This window comes from Bubalus kerabau, chromosome 1 (genome assembly GCF_029407905.1).
Source record: "Bubalus kerabau isolate K-KA32 ecotype Philippines breed swamp buffalo chromosome 1, PCC_UOA_SB_1v2, whole genome shotgun sequence".
NCBI classification, from domain to species: Eukaryota; Metazoa; Chordata; class Mammalia; order Artiodactyla; family Bovidae; genus Bubalus; species Bubalus kerabau.
In genome coordinates, this window is record NC_073624.1 from 258,419,541 (window position 1) to 258,432,394 (window position 12,854).

Below are 12,854 nucleotides of genomic sequence, written 5' to 3' on the forward strand. Positions count from 1 at the left end.
TTCCTAAGGGCTTCCGGGTGGTGCTAGTGTTAAAGAATCTACCTGTCAGTGCAGGAGATGCAAGAGATGTGGGTTTAATCCTGGATCGGGAAGATTCCCTGGAGTAGGAAATGGCAACCCACTCCAGTATTCTTGGCTGGACAATTCCATGGACAGAGGAGCCTGGTGGTCTACAGTCCATGGGGTCACAGGCAGAGTGGAACACGACTGTATGACTGAACATATGTGCATGCTTGTCTTCCTGCATGACTTCAGGTATCCTTAGATGCCACCCAACTGATATGATTTGCAAGATGCCAGTGACTTACACAAATTACTTTATGTCACTGTCAAGATGCAGCTATTTTCCCTGTGGCACCACGTGCTGGGAATTATGAGTCACGAGCTTAGTTCTGGCAGAAATTTGCCTGATAGATCTGAGGGGCTGAGGTCTAGGAAAACAGGAGAAACAAAGCATGACCAAAGTGGACTTGCCCTTGAGTGATTGGTAGCAAAACTTAGAAATGATCTAGATCAGTAGTGATGATCATGGGGCAGCTTTATGAGTTCAAATAGAAGAATAAAATTATAACACAAATCGTGGATATGATTATGGATATAATCATCCTAAAATTTGTCAAATCTGACTCCTACAAAGGACATACCTGCAGTAGTTTGAGAACTTGCCCACTGTTGGGGGAAATGCCTGGCACTCAATGTTCTTTCCACTTGGTCTCTTCTTCTATACAAAGATCACAGTGATGACAGACCTTCTTTGGTTAAATGGTGGGTATAATTTAATGCAGGTAAATTGCCTTCAAGTTATAAAATAATCTAGAAACTGATTTAAAGTCTGAAAACCATTTTGTTTTCAATTATAGCCACTCATTTTTTTATTTTATTTTATTTTTATTTTTTAATTTTATTTTATTTTTAAACTTTACATAATTGTATTAGTTTTGCCAAATATCAAACATGTGGCACCCCACTCCAGTACTCTTGCCTGGAAAATCCCATGGACGGAGGAGCCTGGTAGGCTGCAGTCCATGGGGTCGCTAAGAGTCAGACACAACTGAGCGACTTCACTTTCACTTTTCACATTCATGCAGGAAGGAAAGGAAGAGGAGAAGGAAAGGAGAAGGAAATGGCAACCCACTCCAGTGTTCTTGCCTGGAGAATCCCAGGGACGGGGGATCCTGGTGGGCTGCCATCTCTGGGGTTGCACAGAGTCGGACACGACTGAAGCGACTTAGTAGTAGTAGTAGTAGTAGACTTCCACTCATTTACTCACTAAAAATTTATAAACAGTTAACAACTATAGGAATAACATATTATTGACTCATTCAAAGCATACTTGAAAGTATTCTTTTATTAATGTCTATTATAATGAAAATTTTTTGTCAGCATTATGGGAAATTTGCAGAGCACAGTCAGGGGGTATGATATGACCAAGCAAAGGATCTGTGTGATTTGAGGGGCAGTGGAGAACAGAACATTTGTTTGGCTTAAATTGGGCAGCTTGATTTAAGAAGCACCAGAACAATACACAAAACTACATATGCCATCCAACCCTGTTAAGAAATACCATTCCAATGCTGCAGAGCTGTGCCAATTCAGCGTAGAGTGCCATCTTCAGCCAGCCTCATATGGCAGTGAAGACTCAGTGAAGAGTCAAGCCATTTCCAGTTTTCTTTAATCCTGGGAAATGAATTCAAGCGGCCAGCATGCCTTTTCCACATTGCTGGGAAAATAAAGCAGCAAGCACAAGCCTCTGTGAGTTCTGCTATCTTCATAATGCTATACAGAGCAAGGAATCTTCTGATACATGCTGATTTTTATTGAGGACTGCAAACTGACAAGTTCCAGTTCTTTGTAAAACAAAATAAGACAATGAAAACTGAATAGCAGCTTCAGATTAGGCCAAGTGAATTCCATTGGTAGGAATTGTTTTTGTTTTTGTTTTGGGTGATGTTTAGGTCAGTCTACCATTGTCGAAAGCTTACGGTCCTTGACAGTTAAGGTTCCTTCATAACCAGGAGGGATTCTGGAGACTTAATTTTGACAATATGATGGATTCTGAGATTCCATCTTTAAGAGTCTTAGCCTCATGGCCTCCAGAGGATTAATAGTAGAAAGGGCACTTATTTTCACTAGTGACCAGAGCAAAAAAAATCTTATTGGATAGCACAAGTGAATTCAGTGTTATAGTAGAAATGGATTACTTTTGATTTTTTTAGACACAGACACAGCCTTTAATTCAGCCAGGAAGCTGGAGCATCCTGAACTTTTTCTTTCTAATCCCCTGAATTTAGATAATCACCAAGCCTCCTCTGACCTGCTTTCTAAACTGCTCTTTTGCTCTCCCTTGCTCTGCATCTCCACTGCCACTGCCTGATCCTCAGCTCTCATCGTTTTTTCTGGGGTGTCCAATTGGCCTTGTTGGTGATCCTGCCTTGCTGTTCACAGCAATCCAAATCAGCTTACATACTACTGAAAGTGCGAATTTCCTGACATTCCTGCCAAATGACGTTAACTATCCTGATTTAAAATAAAAAACAATGACAACAGTAAACCAAGGAACAAACTTTGGTGACTGCCCATCACTTGAAAGACAGAGTTCGATTGTGTATCAGTTCAGTTCAGTTCAGTCACTCAGTCATTTCTGACTCTGCAACCCCATGGACTGCAGCACATCAGGCCTCCCTGTCCATTGCCAACTCCCGGAGTTTACTCAAACTCATGTCCATTGAGTCCTGATGCCATCCAGCCATCTCATCCTCTGTCATCCCCTTCTCCTCCCTCCTTCAATCTTTCCCAGCATCAGGGTCTTTTGAAATGAGTCAGCTCTTGGCATCAGCCAGCCAAAGTGTTGAAGTTTCAGTTTCAACATCAGTCCTTCCAATGAACACCCAGGACTGATCTCCTTTAGGATGGACTGGTTGGATCTCCTTGCAGTCCAGGGGACTTGCAAGAGTCTTCTCCAAGACCACAGTTCAAAAGCATTAATTCTTTGGTACTCAGCTTTCTTTATAGTCCAACTCTCACATCCATACATGACTACTGGAGAAACTATAGCCTTGACTAGACGGACCTTTGTTGGCAAAGTAATGTCTCTGCTTTTTAATATGCTGTCTAGGTTGGTTATAGCTTTCCTTCCATGGAGTAAGCATCTTTTAATTTCATGGCTGCAGTCACCATCTGCAGTGATTGGAGCCCCCCCAAAAAGGACTTCTAAATAGATTCCCATGCTGGGCCCTGCCTATCTTGCTAGCCTTAACTTCTGCCTCACTTGGTCATGCTTCCAGTGCGCTAGCCAGACAAAACTATCTGCATTTATCTCAAAGCTGCTATGGTTTCTCCTGCCGCTGTGCCACTGTACAAAATGCTCTCTGTTATCCACCTTGCAAATTCATCTCTGAATCACCCTGGTGGAATAGAGCTGCTTGCCACCAGGGACATCCTCTTTGGAATATTGTGTGAGCAAGAGGTAACCTTCATTTATATTTGAGCAGTTATGGAAACTGGAGTCTTGTTGCTCCTATGGTCTGTATTGTCCTAATTCATTCATTCATTTTACAGCCATGACATACAGTTGCTCACGTGCATGATCACATAACCTTCTTGTTAATCATCACTATGCTGTGTTTTCTACCTGGCGAAGGAGGTTGTCTGTTATGGAGAAGCCAGGATCTTTGAGCTTTGAGTATTCTGCCATAGCCTCATTTGTATCTTCTGTCACAAGTCTGTGGCAATCTTGATTGGTTTCTTTAAGAACTATGGCTTCTCAGAGGGAGTAGAAGAAGGCAGTCCTTTTGTGGCAGACTGGGTAGATGGGTTAGGAAAAGGTTCCCCTTTTTGGTGACAGAGACTGTGTCGTATGGATTGATCAGACAGAAGGACTATCCTTATTTTTCATAGGTCCACTCCTCAAGTTTGTGTGCATGAATATGTAACCATGAAAAAATTTTGTAGTCATACACAGTGGCCCAAGAGTTACCTGTGTGTAGGAGGAAGGACTTGACTAGGAAGAGCCAAGATGGACCTGTGGATTAAGGCCTCAAGGAGGCCTGAATAAGAAACTCTAACCTAAAGGGCAGTGTGATGAATTCTTACAAGTGTACAAGTCACAGAACATCCAAGGAGGGAAAGAGCACTTACAACTCAAAAATAGTTTTATGTAGAAATTTGCATCTCTGCTGGGCCCTTAAAATTGGTAGATTTTGATATCCAGAAAATAAAGAGTACGGGAACATTATATGTAGTTGGAAGAGTGTGGGAAAGATATTAAGATGCCTAAATGCAGATAGTTATCTAGTTTATCTGAGATATGAGGGTGGAGAAAGATGAAAGTGGAAAGATAGGTTGGAAACTTATCACAAAATTGTTAAATGTCATGATAGGGGGCTTAGAGGTTGTTTTGGGCAAGGAGGATCCATGAAAAGTGAAAAAGTGAAAGTGAAGCTGCTCAGTCATGTCCGACTCTTTGTGACCCCTTGGACTGTAGCCCACCAGGCTCCTCCAACCATGGGGTTTTCCAGGCAAGAGTACTGGAGTGGGTTGCCATTTCCTTCTCCAGGAGATCTTCCCAACCCAGGGATTGAACCCAGGTCTCCCACATTGTATGCAGACGCTATATTGAGCCACCAGGGCAGTCTGAGGATCTATAGTAGGATTTTAACACAAATGTTCTGTAAACTGTATAAAAATGGAGTTGGAGGGAGTAACCTCAAGCTACAAAGACAAGTTAGGGAAGTTTGGAATTATTCGGGCAAGCAGTTGAGAGAGTATAAGTTAGGCCAATGGCAGTGAGCAGAGAAAGGAGGCAATTGATGTTGGGAAAAACCTGGAATGCTTGTAGAAGTGAAGGAGAAGACGGAAGAAAAAGTGAAGCTTAAGATTTAGAGGCTGAGTGTATAGAAGAAAGTGATAGACTTAACAGGGATTGGAATGCCATGAAAAGGCCCAAGTTTTTGTAGAAGATGAGTTGATTTTGGACTCAGTGTGTTTGATTGGATCTATACACAGAGACAAGTTTTACATCCTGTGTCCCTCTTTGAGTTGTAAATAGCAAACCCTTAAAAAGCTCTAACTGTTTGCCAGGCACTGCTCTAAGCACTTTAAACATATTAACTCAATAAATATTCCAGGAACAATGAGGTACTTCCTAATAGTAAACTCATTGGGCTGAGAGTTGACAGGCTTAGAGTTACATAGGGAATGGCAGAGTGGGGATTTTAACTTAGGAAGCCTTAATTAAAAATCCATGCTTTTGGAACTAGCATAATACATGGTTTATTGTAAAATCAGGGAAAGGACACTCCAGAAACAACCAAGAAAGTATAATGTGAACATTTAGTAACGTTTCTAATAATTATTTCTAACTCCCAATTCTACTAGTGCCTTTGTTTCTCCTTTGTTGAGTAGGAGAAGCATTCTTTGGAAGCTTCCAGACCAGTTAGGGGCAATTAAATAGATAGTAATATTTTTCAGATAGGAAAAAAAAATGTACAGAAACATATGGGAATGAAGAAAAAGGTAGAATTTGGTGTTAGATTCTGTCATAGAGGTGATTTTCAAAAATAATAGCATGTTAGTGGCCCATGACAAACGTGGGAATAGTTTGTCAGGCTGGGCTCTCACACTCGCCGTCTTCTCTATGGTTGGCCTTTAGCCAGAGCCAATCCTCCCAACTGGCAGCTGTCAACTGTCACAGGTTACTGATTAAAGTGACAAACTATTCAGAATGATGGATAAAAATACTACAAACTCAGGAGTTCTTGAGAAGAGTCCCTTTTAACTAGATTCCGAGCATTAGGAGTAGATGTCTCTCTCGCATACCCATCTCTGGAGCAATTTTGGCTTTGCAGTAGGATAACTAGCTGGAAATAATTCATTAATGTTACTTTATAGCTTATTTGGACCCTTAGTTTCTTCACCACTTCTCTGTCTAATTCAGATACATGGTGTGTCCAGTAGTCCAATTCTGCCATGTTTTATTCACATCCTAACATCGGAAAATACTCTGATGCTGGGGGGGATTGGGGGCAGGAGGAGAAGGGGATGACAAAGGATGAGATGGCTGGATGGCATCACTGACTCGATGGACGTGAGTCTGAGTGAACTCCGGGAGTTGGTGATGAACAGGGAGGCCTGGCGTGCTGCGATTCATGGGGTCGTAAAGAGTTGGACACGACTAAGCGACTGAACTGAACTGAACAGAACATATTTCCAGTGAGAAATGACTGGTTAATTATTAGTAAACTGATACTTATATGAGATCTGGCATGTGAAGGGATCCAGTATAGAGGGTGATCTGGATGAAAGTACACCCCAATTTGCTCCCAACCATCCTAATTTACTCTTGATGTTCCAGTGTAATTATTATGACCTCCCCTTTCACACTCTCAAAAATATTCTGGTTTGGTCCATAAAGTATATGGACGTCCTGTTGACGGGGAAAACATCAAAATTCTTGGCCATAAACTTAGAGGCCTAATTCTATGTCTGTAAGTAATTAAGTATTGTCAGTCATTTGAAGGCAGTCTCAGAACTGCCTTCACACAAAAATGAAGTGTAATAATGAGCCGGGGTCTTACTGATGTACCCCAGAACTTTATTTTTATCTTCACTTTATCTATAATTTGATTATTGAATGTTGAATGTCTGGATTATTAAGACAATTAGGAATCTAATCTGAACAAATGATAGGTAACAGGAGTTATGCTATGATTGTAGGAAGAGAAGCAGAGGTGGTGAGCTGCCCATCCCAACATCTATTCTCCCCCTCCTCTTTCGTGTAAGAACTCTGAATACATTTCGGGTGGCAATGTGTCAAGCTAAAAAGACTATGTTTCCTAGAGTAATTTGCAGCATGATTTGGCAGTGTGACTAAGTCGTAGTTGAAAAAGTATATTCGAAGTGTATGGTACTTCCAGGAAGTCTTATTAGTAAGGAAGGAGCAAAAGTTTTTTATTCTTGCTGTCTGGAATGCAATGGAATGACTGGAACTGAAGCCATCTTCAGCCATAAGTCAAAAGACTGGGAGTTGATGAAGGAGCATGAAAAAGGAGGCTGGTTTCCTGAGGATCCTGGAACCACTAAGTTATAGACTGTTTGCCTCTGGGTATCGTTCCTATGGGCAAAAATAAATTCTTCTTGCTTATGCCACTGTTATTTTTCCTTGTGATTACTTGCAGGCAGACTTAATTCCAGTCAACTCAGGAAAAAAAAAAAACAAACATGAAAATTCCATACACAGGGTTCAGTGAATAGCATTGAGCACTGAGGAAAGTGGGATGTAGTGGAAGGGAAGGAAGGGTGCAGCAAGGGAAGAATTTCTTGAAAGTATTCACAGTACTTAAAATGGTTCAAATTACCATTTGGAAGAAATGAAACTACTGAAAAAAAAATCATGTGATCTTATGGGTAGCAATGGCGATACTTCAGGTACGAGCAGTCGAATGCCCTAAGTAGATCACAAGTGCTCCTAGCTTTCTTAGCTGAACTAAAACCAATCAAGCATCCAAGCGTCCATGCTTCAGCCTGGAGCCCTGAAATGTCCAGACAATTTTCTTTAAAGGAAGGCACACTCTAAAGTACTATGGTATCAATAGACTACAAAATGCTTTCACAACTTCCCAGAAGAGTTTCAGCTCATTTCAGCATAACATGACCGGGTATGACTACCCATTACAATATGCTAGCATGTGCGTTCATTATGTGCAATATCTAAGCCCATCAATGTTGATCTAAGCATTTCAATGGCCGGAGCTCATAAATCCATCTTAATACAAAGTCTGAAGCTTTGACTTTCAGGAATACATCACGGACCCATTGCCTTACCTCTTTGTGGAATCAGAGGGCTTACACTTGGGTATCTAAGGGCTTGCTAGGAGTGGGAGCAGATGGTAGTTTTTATATGTTCTTTTTATAAATGCATTTTGAGCAGGTTTTTTTTTTGCATGAATATTTCATTTATGACAGGGTGCTGCTTAGTTATATAAAAAGTAAATACATAACGAGCGAGGTGTAAGTATAGCAGCAATGTAGTGTTGAGGCTAATGGGTGGAGAGGATTTTAAAAATACAAAGAATTCTCATTTTCAAAAAGTACTTTGCAAACTTTAAGATAAATGACTTGTTTCTTTCCTACTTCCTTTATCTCCATTTCCCACCCCCATTCTCTGAGTACTTGTCCAGGGAAAGGAGGAGCATTATATTCAAGAAGCCAAGCATTGGATTTTCAATCCTTATTCGGAGCACTATTTGACAAGTTTGGGAAAGGACAGAAACAGCCTACATAAAGTGAAAATAGTAAGGGCAAGTACCGCAAACAGTAGCAGTGGGAGGTTAGGAGACCCTAGATAGCTGGATATACAGCCAGCAGCAGGAAGAAATGAGGATGGAAAACAACAGCTGCCATAAGCAGAAACGATGGGCCTTCATCTTGGGAAGGGACAGGTGGCCAAGATATGCCATATACTTCCCATCGGGCAACATCATGTATGTGGTCACCATATTCTGGGCTTCAAAAAATATTTCCAGCCTTATTCTACCTAGAAAAAAAAAATTGTTTCAGGCAACAGGAGAAAATATTGATATGTCAAATCCCATTTTTCTATGGAGTTGTTTTAGTCCATGTCTATTTGATCTGTTGCCACAATTAATTGGAGTAGATATTTCTGATTCTTAGCCTTATTTTAACCCAAGCTGTATTAGCTAGTACCTACAACTAAGAAGGCCTTCATAGGTCGCTCAGTGGTAAAGAATCTGTCTGCCAGTGCAGGAGACGCAGGAGACACGGGGTTCAATCCCTGGGTCAAGAAGATCCCTTGGAGTAGGAAATGGCAACCCACTCCAGTATTCTTGCTTGGAAAATTTCACGGACAGAGAAAGCTGCAAAGAGTCAAATGTAACTGAGCAACCACAACTAAGGAAAAAAAAAAAACCTACCCCCAACCCCCCCAAAAAAACAAAAAAAACAGCTTTAGTTTTTTAGTCAGCATCTTAAATCTTGTGTGGTAGGAAGGTAGATACTGTAGTGATTTTGTGCACAATTATAAATAACATGGATGTCCTGATCTTAAGGTGTAATTAAAATGGCATTCATGTCTGGAATACTATGAAGACAATTCAGGTTGTAAAAAGGTAACTTGACAAAGAATTTTATATTTTTCTAAATGATCCTTGAAGATAAAGACTTTATTTTATATGGCAGGCCCTTAATATTCATGAGGGATACCGCAGTCCCAAATTCATTAGCATCAGTTTGGCATGTAATTGTCTCCATAAAGCTCCTAGTTTCTGGTTTAGAATCACCACTGTCTTGGATAGTTTTCCTTCCACTTGACTTTCATCACCAGAACTAGCTGATTTTATTTTGAAGAAAAGTATTCACAAAGAAAATAGTTTTTTGTTTTTTTTTTTAAATTATGTCATGAGAAATAGTACAGAGTAACTTGACCACAAGTAGAGAATATCTAAACCACTGTGAGAAGATATATGAGCCAGTCATCTAAGCATGCTCCAGCTAAAGGATTCCTGCTAGAGACCCGCCTCTTGCCACATGTAATTCAATTTCATGCCTCAGCAGAATTACAAATTGCTGCATGTCATGAACCTTTGACTATTGCTTGAGGGTAGTCAAAGTAGCAGTATTAAATCCTGTCAGTAACGTATTTCTTTGTATTCTTGAAAAATTGCCTACTATAATGCCTTACGTGTAGTAGATCATCAGTGAGCTTTTGGGTTAGTTGATCATCTGATTGATTCCTTTAAGTGTATCTATTTTAGTAAGAACTGAATGGCTAAAATGGGCAGGCCAATGGAACACCCCACACCAAGTTACTCTTTGGCCCCCTCTAGTGCTTCTCTTCCAGGCAATTCAGTAATTTTAGTTAAGAATAGCATTAGACTAATGGGTGCTAAACAATGCCACAGCTGTTGTTAGGAGGGGGAGAGGATTACACAGAAAACAAATGTGGTCTACAAAGAAGGAATGGATGAAAACATTAGAATGCCTTCTAAACTTTGCTTAACTTAATGTTAAAAATATTTTTAGAGATTCCCTGGGAGTTAGCTTTAGTAATAAATCAGTGAATCAACAAGTCAACTTCTTCCCCAAGCCAAAAGTTCATTTATTACAAACCTCAAGAAAATGCATTATGGATAATCTTTTGGTTCAGTCATAGATCTTGGGTTACCCACAGTAGTTATTTATTAAGAGTAATGGAAGATGTACACACAGGACTCAACCAAAAAATGATACTCTGTACTTGAACTTCCTATCTCCTCTATAAAGAGTTTTGCATATTTACAAATATTAATTGAATGTAAAATACAAACAATAATTATATCATCTTTTCTTAGCTTTCAAAAGTGTGGTTTGCTCCAAATTTCAATTTGCCCTGCAAAATTATTCCTCCTCACATCTAATTTTCTTTTTGGTAATCCAAAAATTTGATTTGATTGATTTCTGAATCAGGAAAGACATAGATTTGTACAAAACAATAATACTTAGAGTTTCATAAAAACTCACATTTCCATAAAAACCAAACAAAGGTTTTTAATAAAGAGAAATATATTAACATTTTTGTTTCAGTTCCACTTTTTGATTCTTACTAGGTCTTCTTTTATTTCTTTCAGGCGAAAGGCCCAAAGTCTAATATCTATTTTTATAGCTGATTTACATGTTGTGTGAGCTTTCATCTCTTTTGTTTTGTCTTGGTGTTATAAAGAGCAAAGGGGAAAATGAATTACATTTCCTGAAGACTATAGAGTGAATTAATGGAAATAATCATTGCATTTAAATATCAATTGTAATAAATTGTTGTATGTTGAGAGTTGTATGAATTAGGGGGAAAAGATGATTCTGAATACTGGTAAAATATTTCAACTGTAAGGAAGATGAAGGCCAAGAGTAAGAGAGATGATTGCAATATAGGTAGACTTACTGATTAAAGGACAAATATGGAATGGAGGAAAAAAGAGAAGTAAAATCAGGGCAAGTCAGTGAAGGAACTTGAAACTGAGGGTTTAAAGTCTAGTTTTAGAGTTTGGGATAAACCAAAGACTTAACAAAATACCATTCTATATTTTTTTTAAAAAAAGCACACCATAATAAAGTGCGGTTGTAAGAACGTTTATGAGATAATTTCCTGGGGTAAATTTTCCTTCTGTTATTTGGGCAGTGATTTCCAGTGCTACACAAAACTCCTGAACTCTCCTCATAAATTGTCAATATTTCAACATCAGCATGAATAATGTATATAAGAGATAGCATAGAAAGAAGAATTCAGATTTGTAAAAGAGGAACAGCAGATGCTGGAAACCCTAATTGTGGTTATTGGGCAATGTTGTCTAGTCCATAGCTCAAGACTTTGACACTTACTGACTTTAACAGGGTTGTGCAATTCATGGACGTGGGAATTTAGCTTGGCTGAAAATGAATGTATTTTACCTGATAGTTTTCTCAAGGAGGTGATGGTTCCCAAATGTCTAAATTAATATTTTGACTGAATTCCACCACATATGCCTCATCTCTGCTGAGCACAATGGAAGAGTTGTGTTTTGGGGTTGATTAACGGAGGACACAGGATTAGCACATAGTAGACTAAATTGTAAATGACTGAAAAGAAGCTCATTTGTGTCTATTTATTCATCCTTATTAATAGTTTTGGGCACTTAGAAATGCCTCAAGGAAAGGCAGAACTGCAAGTAAATAAGTTTGTGAATACTACCATTAAACTCTGGGGTATTTGAAATACACAAAAATGGCGAAAATTAATGGATACCAAAATTTCAAAAAATCAGATTTTCTAAAATACATTTATAATTCCAACTTAAATTATTGCCTTTTGCATACCAAATATTTACCTGTTAGCTTGTAGGTCATATAATAGCTCAATGAATTATTTATTCAGATGTTGATTTTGAAGGCTATTAAAAGAGTTTATTTAAGTAATTTTTAGTGAAATTCTAATGTTTTCCAAACCATTGAATTTTAAAGATCATTACTGAGCAACAGTTTTTATTTTCTTTCAGTAAAATTGAGATAGCTGGCTGAGGGCCAAAAAATGGATGAGTAAATCAATTATCTTTTAGTGACAATCCAGAACTTCAACGTTTTTATCATAAAACCTGAAAAATCCTTTCATACTTTTTGGATGCCTTTAGAAAAAAAATCATGTTTAAGTGGACAGCGGAAGAGACTGCTGAATAAGGAAAATTGTGTTCAGTGGGGAATCAGAATACCCATGTTCTTGAGTTCTTATTCTATCTAGTTATATAACATGGAAATTCACCCAAATTATCTAAGCCTCATTTTTCACATCTGAAAAATTAAAGGGTTAGAATAAATAATGTATAAGCCATATTCCATCCCTTATATTTTACAGCTTTATGACTCTCTAATCTAACACAGAAGTTTGCAACCTCCTTTCCAGAAAGTTTTCCTCAAGCTGTATTAATGAGTTCTATTGTTAAAGTTGTATTTTCCCAATCCATTAGGAAAAATAGATGTAAGTTTTTTCCCAATTCAGTGCTGTCTTTGATAAAGGAAACATTATGGCCATCATTTATCTATATAAGAATAAAATATCTGATTTAGCATAAACCTGTATTTAGTTTAATACTACATGATGGCTAAGAGGTGCTGTACATCTGGTTTCACTCAGAGGCAGTGTTAAGTCTTCTTTCTTTCTTTCTGTCTAAGCTGAGCAAATCTTGAACCTTGCGGAGTCTCATGTCTTCATGATAAGTTGGTCCTTCTTAATGATAAGGTAGCATTTCATATAATAGCATATACTCAGTGGGATCATTCAGGAATTAGAACTCAAAAGAGGCCCAGAAAAATAGGAGAGCCCCCTCAAGAGCTTA

At 38.7% G+C, this 12,854-nt stretch overlaps 1 long non-coding RNA gene across 8 annotated transcripts in view; it reads left to right on the top strand.

Moving 5' to 3' along the window:
- LOC129639084 (uncharacterized) overlaps window positions 1-12,854 on the top strand; it is a 436,428-nt gene that overhangs the window by 399,988 nt on the left and 23,586 nt on the right. The window lies entirely within an intron of this gene.